The sequence below is a fragment of the Pavona decussata genome, unplaced genomic scaffold (assembly GCF_977016875.1).
Source record: "Pavona decussata unplaced genomic scaffold, jaPavDecu1.1 SCAFFOLD_134, whole genome shotgun sequence".
Classification (NCBI taxonomy): domain Eukaryota; kingdom Metazoa; phylum Cnidaria; class Anthozoa; order Scleractinia; family Agariciidae; genus Pavona; species Pavona decussata.
In genome coordinates, this window is record NW_028145547.1 from 5,616,818 (window position 1) to 5,626,775 (window position 9,958).

The 9,958-nt window shown below is 39.4% G+C and overlaps 1 long non-coding RNA gene across 3 annotated transcripts; it reads left to right on the top strand.

The window, feature by feature from the left end:
• Positions 1 to 1,565: 1,565 nt before the first annotated feature.
• LOC146467933 (uncharacterized) lies at positions 1,566 to 5,469 on the top strand. 3 transcript variants are annotated; one of them, XR_014867658.1, is made up of 3 exons: positions 1,566 to 1,664; positions 4,227 to 4,371; positions 5,112 to 5,469. It is a non-coding gene; the product is annotated as an uncharacterized LOC146467933 (long non-coding RNA). The 3 variants fall into 3 exon arrangements; XR_014867659.1 differs by lacking the exon at positions 1,566 to 1,664 and adding an exon at positions 2,619 to 2,722; XR_014867660.1 differs by lacking the exon at positions 1,566 to 1,664 and adding an exon at positions 3,314 to 3,797.
• Positions 5,470 to 9,958: the final 4,489 nt, after the last annotated feature.

Consider the following 9,958-nt stretch of genomic DNA (forward strand, 5'->3'; position numbering starts at 1 on the left):
CCGCCGGCACCGCTGTAGGGGTCATAATTGCAAAACGGAAAAAAAAAGTTACGAAAACACCATTAACTCGTTTTCATAACAACCGTTTTAATACGCTCTATAGTGTGGGATCCTAGAGTATAAAAATTGGATAGAAGGCAAATGTAATTAATCCGGCATTGTTGCTCAAATTGGCATTTTTACATCCAAAATATCGCCAGTTTGCAACACGCTTAAACTGGTTACGTCTTTATCGAAAACTTAGAATATTGCTAAAATTATATTAAACACAAATGCTAGGCGACGTTCAGCTGTGGCTCAGCTCCTTGAGTTCGTCTGACGAAAGTCCCTGAACAAATTTAAAAGCTCAAAAATGGCTGCAAATTGAGTGAGCTTGTAACATGTAGCAGAAATGTACAGAGCTGCATAACTATTTAGAGTGAAATTACAAATCGTGTTGGAAATACAACTTCTCCGGCCGCTCAGGTAGATTCCATTATATTCAGTAGGTCGAATTATTTCTTGGCGGAAAAACAACGTAACTGTTATAATTACAGTTGGCGCGAAAGTTGTCGGTAATAGTTTACATTTCCGACTTGCTCCACTTGTCACCATATTAATCAATAAGGCGTGAAGATACCCAGATGACAGCCAAACTAATTAAAGAGAACAACTGTTTGATCACAAGAACAGCCGTTGTTTCACAGTTGTTGAGTGTTCATTTCTGATTCAAGTTATTTTCAGTCGCCACAGGGCGCTGACCAAAAATAAGGAGACATTGATTGACTTTTCTTTTTTTGGCAGAAACAAACTATTATCTAAGAGAAAGAGACCCCCATTCATATAAAATATGATTATTATATAATTAACAATTTTGACATACGATAAACATGCGAATTTTAGAAAGCAAATCAGTTCACTCCACGAATCGACGGTTATAAAAGGCGGGAAATATATATATATTTTGTAAGGGACGAACAGCAGCATATACAGAGCTTTGCGTGACAAGCAAACTAAGGGAAAGTTACAAAAAGTGAACAGAAGCTGTTGATAATTTGGCGGGAAAGATACAAATTTGTTGCAAATTATAGTTTGCATCATAGATATGCTCCACCGGTTAATCAAAGAGGCATGAAGACTCCCAGAATAATAACATTCTTAAAACGTTTGCATAAAAGAGTGGTCGTTGCTAAATAGCTGTCACAAGTGCCTTTTATAACAGGTCTTTAGACGCCAGAGGATTTTGAACAAGAATGACAGGGTTGTCCAATACTGTTGACCTGATTCGACCCGAACAAATGGACTAAATAAATTTTGCCGGTGCCGACCACGACTATACACTTTTGGCCTCACACTTTGAGAACGATCCATAGTTCAAATGGATAAAATTAGTCCATCTGTACGGGTCGAAACTGAGATGATTTTTTTTTCTGGTCGTATCAGTTCGACACTGATTGGACAATGCATGTATGCCACCAGGGAGGCCCTCAAGAATGAGACAAATTTAGGCATTCATTAAATTTTATTCAATTCAGAAAAGAGTCTATTCTCTGAGATAAACAGAGCGTCAATAAAGATTCATAGTAGAGTATGCATATTAATTTACTTGTTGATATAAACATGCGAAGCCTTAGAAAGAAAGACAGTTCGTTTTCAGAACTTGAAGTGTCGACAGCTCCTTGAAGGTAAGTCTACCTTCTGTCAGATAGAACCAAGACTTAGGTAGCCTTGTGTTTTGTTCAGTGTTTTCCATCAGTGCAAGGGTCGAGTGCACGTTTAGCTCTTTTCATACCTGTCTTTCCTTCAGAGTTTTTACATCCATTTTGCGGTCGATTACGTCTTGTTTAGAATCAGTGTGCGAGATCCTTCAGTTGCACAAACCAGTGCTTCCGTCCTGCTGAAATTCTTGGACAGACCGTTTTTAAGTATTATATAAGTATTTTTCGCGTACAGAACGTTCCAAACTGCAAGTCATTCACTGTGAAACTACATGAAAACAGTTGGCGCCCAGTTTTGATGTCGTACTTATGTGAAAATTGTTTCAAGAGGGCAAAGTTAGTCAAATTATATTACATTATTTCTAACATTTGTACCAGGTACCAGTTAAAGTCACTTAAGATGATTTTTGTTGCATGCAGTTTAAACACCTTTGGTCAACAGTTTAAAGTAAAATTCCAGTTGGGGCTTAAATATACGAGCTGAACCCCGAAGAACGTTTTCTTGCGCATTTTAGGCGCAAATTGGTAGAAAGAAGGCATCGAAATTTGCAATTAAGGAAAATGCTTGGTTGGCTCTAAAATATGTTGATTTAGTGGTTTAATAGTTACTCTCGGCGTGAAAATGGTTTCAGTTTCATAATTAATGCTGGCGAACTGGCGGGAAACACTTATAACCGAACAAACATATATTTTTGCGCGCAAACAGTTGTACAGTAGTTCTGCTCTAGCGACGTCCTCATAATAGCTTTGTTAAAAAGGTGACTAATTTTACACACGGATGAGCGATGATGTATTGTAAAGACTTTGTCTTCCATAAGAGAAGAATCCATAGGGACTTCTTAAGAAAGCAAAATGACTTTGTTCCTACTCGGAACAAAACTCTATTATTCTAAAAGATACAGAGCGTGAACTAAAATGTTTCATATAAACCGATGCATAACTTCAAGCTGAGCCATTAAACATGCGATTTCTGTCAAGGTAGAGAGTTTGTTACTTGCGTGCGGCTTGTCGACAGCTCCACAAAGGTAAGTTGTCTCGATCAGTGTTCCGTAGGACAAATTGTTAACCCACTTTGGGGTAAAACTAATTCCTTGATCAAAAGAAATCTAAGCTTTTCTACTCGATTACATTTGTCTTTTTACCTCGAAAACTAAGTATTGATTAGATTGCATCGGCGCGCGACAAGTGGACCAAGTGGGAGCGGCCTGCGCAAATATTTCCTGCGCCCACTACAGCTTTGGATTATCTCTGCAAATTTGATTTGAAGTTTCAACAATTCAAGTGGCGCTTTTTCGGCTAAATAGTTTTTATGGCATCTTTTTTAATCATTATCGTTTCTCTGTGATTAACGATTAAATTTTAAACGGTGAAACTTTAGGTATAAGTTTAGAAATCAAAACAAAAGGACGTTGAAAATAAAATTTGTCTTAATCAATTGCTTCAAGATTAAGTAAAAACAAGTATCAACGTTTTATTTGAAGGCGAGTTGTACGAATGACGTTAGAACCTCTGGATTTAAGCATCTTGAACAACATCACAGATTGGAAATTTGAGATTTTAGGCGGGAAAATAATATGTCATTATGATAATTACTTTTAGCGGGTAACATAAATTTCGCTCCATTAGAAAAAAATAATTTAAGCTCGTATGAAAGGTTTCTCCGCTCTTGGTTTGTCTAAAAGAAGTAATCGAAGAATGGAAGGCGGACGTCTCTTAGTCTCGTGTTATTAACACTAACAGTATGTGTAATGGAAGAAATTGTTCCCTGATTCTTGATGATCTTCTGATCTTCATATCCATGTGGGCATTGAAGAGGCCGTGTTATCAGTCTTATCAAGCTTCGGCTTTTTATAAACGAAAAATTCGTGGCGTGGTCTGACATAGGTGAGAAGAAAATTTATGAACTTGGTCTGGTTGTGTATAGTTACGCTGTAAGTTCGACATCTCGAGCCTGGCGTATTCCAGTGTATATTGGTCTATATTCAAATCAAGGATTCATACTGATGCGGTCACGCTAGTGATCGGGGGCGTTTAACAAGAACATTAACATTTCAATTGTTGTTTCTTACATTTCCACATCATTTTATGGCCTTTTAAAAGGTAAGTTTGCGGTGTAAGCTAAAAAAAAAAATTGATGTGTTTGGATTCTTGAGCTGGAAATTTAAAACGCTCAAAATTATAGGGAACAGAATCACATTTCTTCGAATTTACGCGCTACAGCTATTAATATTGGCTTTCCAAGCCTTTTTAAGAACTTTGAACGACGTATTTTCCCCGCCAAAAACAAATGGATTAGTGTTCCAACGTTGCCAAAGTTTGAAGCGACCTTTCTCTAAAGAATTCGCTATTTTTTTTTCAAATTTTCTTGTCTTCGATCGAATTCCTATGGTGCGTAATGTCTCTCCGAATAGATATTCTACAGAAACGAATCAGGCATGCGTTGGGTGTCCCTGAGTGATCTCAGTGCAAAGCACATATCATTTTGTGTGATATTAGTCCAACAATAATGTATTTTGATGTCCCTTGCAGATTGTTCAAGTCTAGTTTTTACTTCCAAAAACCATGAAGATCGCTTGCCTAATTTTCTTGTTGGCTCTGATGATTATGTCAGTGACGTCGCGATCGCGTACGTTTCGAGCACGTGCACACTTTCCAGAACATCGTAACTATGAAGGTAAGTCTAGGTGGAACAGCGTTCTTCCACCGTTTCTTTTTTTTCCACGTTTAGAGTATTTATATTATGGTTGAAATAACGTGTACTGAATGGAACACACTGAAGGAGAACACTACATAATCAGGTCCGTATCAAGTCTCAAACTGAACTGGTGTACGTGGCGAAAACTTAGGCCTAGCCCCACCCGTCGTTATCATTATATCGATACTGAGATTTTCCGACATTAAAATGAATATTGCTAACTAAACAACATAGCCGAATTTCAGGCATCAGTTCTACCTTTGTAAACACACGCCACCATGAGAGGATTACGTATGAAATAGCCAGCTGAACGCAGACGTGTCGTTCTGAAAATGAAAATGACGCCTGATAAAATGTTCAAAAATTGACGGTGAAACCATGTACAGGCCAGTTATTTAAAGAAAGTCTAACTTAGAAGCGGCTTAAGACAATCAATGGGCCTCCAAATCTGTTCATAAGTGTTTTATTTTAAGTAGATAAATAGTTTTCTATAGTCTGGGATGCAAGCCTTTTTGCTACCGTCAGCAGCAGCCAATGTTTAGATATGATTGGTGGCAAAATGGAAAACGGCTCAGAACGTGGTTTTGTTAAACAGCGTCTAAACTATCTTTTAATAACTGACGTTTTTAAAGATTTGATCAACGCCATTAGTTGGTTTTAAACATGGGCTAAAGAAACCACGGTTTGTCACCTACTAAGCTCTGTACTTTTTGTTTCAGCTCTAAAGAAAGAATACCCCGCTTTTGAAAAAGAGTACCGCCAGATGTTTCCGCCAGATGACTGTGATGACAACTGCTATCAGGCTTGTCGTAACGAGGGAAAGGGCAGAGAACCTTGTAATGAAAAGTGCAATTGCTGAACGGGGCGAAACCGCACTCTTGCAGAAAATTAACGTCTCACAAGAAAAAGCACTGTAGTAAAAAAGTAGCGTTCCTGTAGCAAAATAAAGCTACCGTAGAAAAATAACGTGAACCAGTACAGATAAGCAATAACTGTGTAGATGATTATAACGTCTCTTTAGACAATAATGTACTAAGATAAAAGGTCCATTAAAAATGTGCTGATCTAAAGGTTTAATTGAACGTTGTTTTCGCTAAGTCAGTTGTATGCGCTTTTGTCTCTGGTAAGGCTATGTCCCAGTATACTATACCGTTGAGAAAAATACTCCGCCCCGGTGGGAACAGAAGTACTAGTGGCCCAAAACCACTGCCATCTTTCCACTAGAATCCAATCCTGGCTCCTTCCTATTGACTTCCGTTTCGGTTCGATTCGCTGTTCACACTAGTACTCAAGAATTTCAAAGTGTCACGAAAACCTATCCGATAGTGTGACGATGATTTACTTTCAAGACCGAAGCAGCGCAGCATCGCTCCGGCACAAAAATCGATCCGAAATCGGCTTTTTTTGTGTGTGAAGGTAAGGAAATATGTTTTTGTTGCCGGCACAAGAGCTATCCAGTATAGTGAAGACGTAGCCTACATCAACGAGAACCAATTATTATTCACGTCACCTGACTTCAGTGAAATCCTGACATACATTAACAACAACTTATTTTTCTTAAGACATCTTTATCACAATACAATCCGTGGCTTGGCAACAACCAAAAGACTATTACTGAAGTTTAAATCTTTTTTGCCATAGCTATCTCCATTAATCAACTCCATTTTGAAGATAGCGAAACCTATTCAGGTGGAAACTAGCACTGCGGATGCCTAAAGAAAATGGAACTTTTTCGGTATTATTTATTTAGCTTTGTCCAATATGGACTGGGATACCGCAACAGCTAAGGCCAATTACTGCGGACCCGGGATATACGAAATATACGCACAAAGACCAGAACACAACACCGGGAACTACGTCCCCTACTCTTTGCGAACAGTGAGTGGGTTCTTTAACGTCCCACAGAGTTATTTACAAGGTTTGTGAGACGGGGCCTACGGTTTATCGTCCTTATCCGAGAAGACTAGAAAGTCTAACCATTTGCAGATGTCAGAGCAAAGGCAGCACTTTCTCCTCAGTTATTTATTTAAAGACCCTGAGTGGTGGTCCGGCCGGGGTTTGAACCCGCGATCTCCCGCACGGTAGTCCGGCACTCTACCAACTGAGCTAACCGGTCGGCGGTTTTTTGAAAAGTTTGCATTTTCCCCCTCGAACCGATACCACTGCAGTGTCCTTAAATTTCAGCATTGCTTTTCCCTTTTTACACGACCAAGACATTGATTTCTTTTTCGATTTCTCCGGTCAGCCTTCATAAATAAAAAGGTTGACTTTTGACAAAAGAAATTCCACTTTTCCCTTTAATACCATTACATAAATTTATTATTTCTTGTGGTCGGGATAGAGTTCATTTCAAATTTCATCTGATATTATTAGAGGAATTACAAGACGGATAAGGTGAGAATTATAAAGAGGCCTCCACCGTTCCTCCCTTCAGCGATAGTAACAATTGCTTTTCCGTTTCAATAACAAAGTTTTTTTTGCGGAGTTGAGTTATTAGTCCAACGCACAACCTTCAATTGCAACCTGAAGGGCCAAGGTGTTATTTCGTCTGGCCCTCAATCTCATAGACTGCAAACAGTCCCTTTCTGGTTAGTCGAGAGGGTGCGCTCACAGCGCAGCGAGACTGGAGCGAGGAGGAATAAACGAGAAGAGACTGGAGGAGAGGCCTCTCCCCAAGCCCCCCTCCGCTCGTTCGCTCCAGTTTTTTCGCGCGACCTCTCGACTATCCAGAAAAGGGACTGCTTGCAGTCTACTAATCTCATAACCAGAGACCTCAGGTTCTTTGGCCAGTGGTCGGTTACCTGGAGAAACTCCGGCCAAAGAACCTGAGGGCTCTGGTTACGAAGTTCAGCCTGCCCCCTCTCCCGCAGACCAATCAGACATTGTTGAACCTTCCAGGAACGATAGACTCCCACCGACACAGCTGTAGGGGTCATAACGAAACACTAGCTTCCCCGCCACATAGAGACACAACGCAAGGTGAGATTTAGGAGATATTTTTCAATGGGAGGCACATAATTGCGAGTTGCGAAATGTATATAAAGAAGTAATCTTTTCCCCGGCGTACTTGATTTTCCTCGAATCAATTACGGAACGTTCACCTTAAAAACAATTGTCCTGCTCCTCGAGGAAACATTTGTTTGATGTCATTTTCGCCCCAGAGCCGCGTTCCTTTCAGGCCATCGCCTCGTTCCGTGGCAAAAAAAAAAAAAAAAAAATCGCTGCTCTGGGGACGAGAGTGGCTTTATGTCTTTTATATTTAGCTCTGGAGACAAAAGGTTTTCACCATTTCACGAGGTTTTACTGGTAAAAAAAAAGCTCCCATTGTTGTTGCTTTATTATTCATTAAAATGCCCTCTTCAATAAATATCGACTGCTCATAAAATATAATTGCAAAGAGGTTCCCGAACGATGACCCAGTTCCCCAGTGCCAGCCAGACAGAGTGAAGAGTCTAAGACATTGGACAGTTGTGCATCTTTATTGCTTTTGAAATTGAATATAAGCAAGACGTGTAAACTCATCAACTGTTAACCTGCAAACAGGTTTTTCCGTTAGAGAGCAGAAATGAGCTCGCGCGCTAATTCGTGCTGTATAATTAAACAGTGAGCTTACAATGGGTAGGAGGAAGTAGGAAGACGGCAAAATGTTTTCTGACCAGTAACCAGCGTGTTATAGCTGATACCTAATACATACCAAGGCCGTTTAAATTGTCTTCTTCTTGTTGTGTTGCAATGGTAAGTAAGCAGAATTCGGCGATTTAACTGACTGAAAGTAGCGTCAAAACGCAGACCGACTGATTAGCATTCACGCCGGTCATACAAGGGTGTTTCTTCTGCCGCCCATGCAGTTTTGCGTATGACTCAGTCGTCTGAGCTGTTGATCAACACAAGCAGAAGATGGATCAATATGGACGAAATTGCATTCGAAACATGTATACTTTTAAAAAATGTCGAAACTTTCATAAAAAAATCTCTCTTTACTTTGTCATTTAAGACAGATGAAAACACATGCTCTTAAACGATCCAATAAACGCCCAAGACTTTTGTTTATTCATTTTTCCTTTTTTTTTTTGTTATTTTAAGCAGCGTCGTGTTTATCATAGAGGTGCCACGAGAGCAGAATTAGGCCCGGTTCCAGATAGCGCTTTACTCACTGTATTCAGTGCTCGGTTCGAACACCAGTCTGCAGTTCATCGCTTACAAGACCAGGGGCGACTTCCATTTAACCAAAACTTTCGGTGTCAAATGGAATGGCTTTTTTCTATTTGTTCCAAACTTGCCATCTCATTGGTAGATAAAAAAAAAAACAAACAAACTGAAAACCATGATGGTTGCAATGATGGTGCAAGAACACAAGAAAAAGGAAATGGGAATTTTTTTAAACGGAATGGTCATTTCCGTTCTCACCGGTTGGGAAAAAGTGGTTTACCTCCGAAGGTCGTCGGTTTGTTCTTGGAAATTTCTGCATCATGATCCGCGCGTTTAATTTGCATCTCAACCGGTTGAACTGAAAATTTTGGCTAAATGGAATGCACCCCTGGCATTTATGTGATTTTACTATGTTAAAATTAGTAATTTCATAAGTTTAATGAAAGATCATGAAGCGATTGTTATGTGGAAACAGGGTGACTTCAGCTGTTTGGTACGGCTCAAGATAAAAAAATCTTAACGAGGAAGTATCGGGGAATTTGCTGTTATATATCAAAAACTCCAAAACGTTCTTTAATCAACAGAAACATTAAAGATTACTCAGATTTGTTGTAAATTATCACCCCAGTGTACTAAGACTATCGATGAGTGTCTCTGGCCACAAATGGACTGGGTTAGAATGGACTGCGACTTCAAAAAAAGTTAGGCTAACTGCTTTCAAGTTCTCGCTGTTTTGATTCCCAAAATGCACTGGAGCAGTTCATGAGTTGTTCCTTTCAAGAATTCAGTTGATTTCTTTTTCTTGATGCTCTAGAATTTTTTGTAACTAAGTGAAGGTGTTGTCTGACTATTTTAACCACAAAAGGTCAAAATCCTCGTGATTATACTTCCCCTTCAAACGAGCCATCTATTTTGTGTAACAAAAAAGCCTACTTTTGATCATGAGAACAAAGGATTAGGCGAGCTAGATTTTGATTAGACTTGGAAAGGTCACTATTATTCTATTTTGCTTTTGAAAGTGCAAGCTAGCTCGGAGTGGATTATTTAAAGTACTTTAAAGGTTCGTAAGGCCTATTTGGAGGACAGAGTAGCTGCATGCTTTTGTCAAACGTAATTTCAACTTTTACAAAGGAGAAACGGCATGGAGCCCAGCTGCTGACTCGTAATATTACTGGTTTTTAGCTATTTGTTTGTTCAGATTTGTTGAACCGTAATTTCAATAACACTTTGAAAACAATGTTTCTAATTATCATGGTTAAACACGGCATTTGAAACGCCCGTCTTTTCGCAGAATCTTGCCTACTTTGTAATCTTATCCGCCTTACAATTCCGAGTACTAGTGTGCAGTTAGGACGCATGCTATCCTGGTATGACTATACTGACTGTGTACCATTCTCTTATAAACGCTGGACCCCGA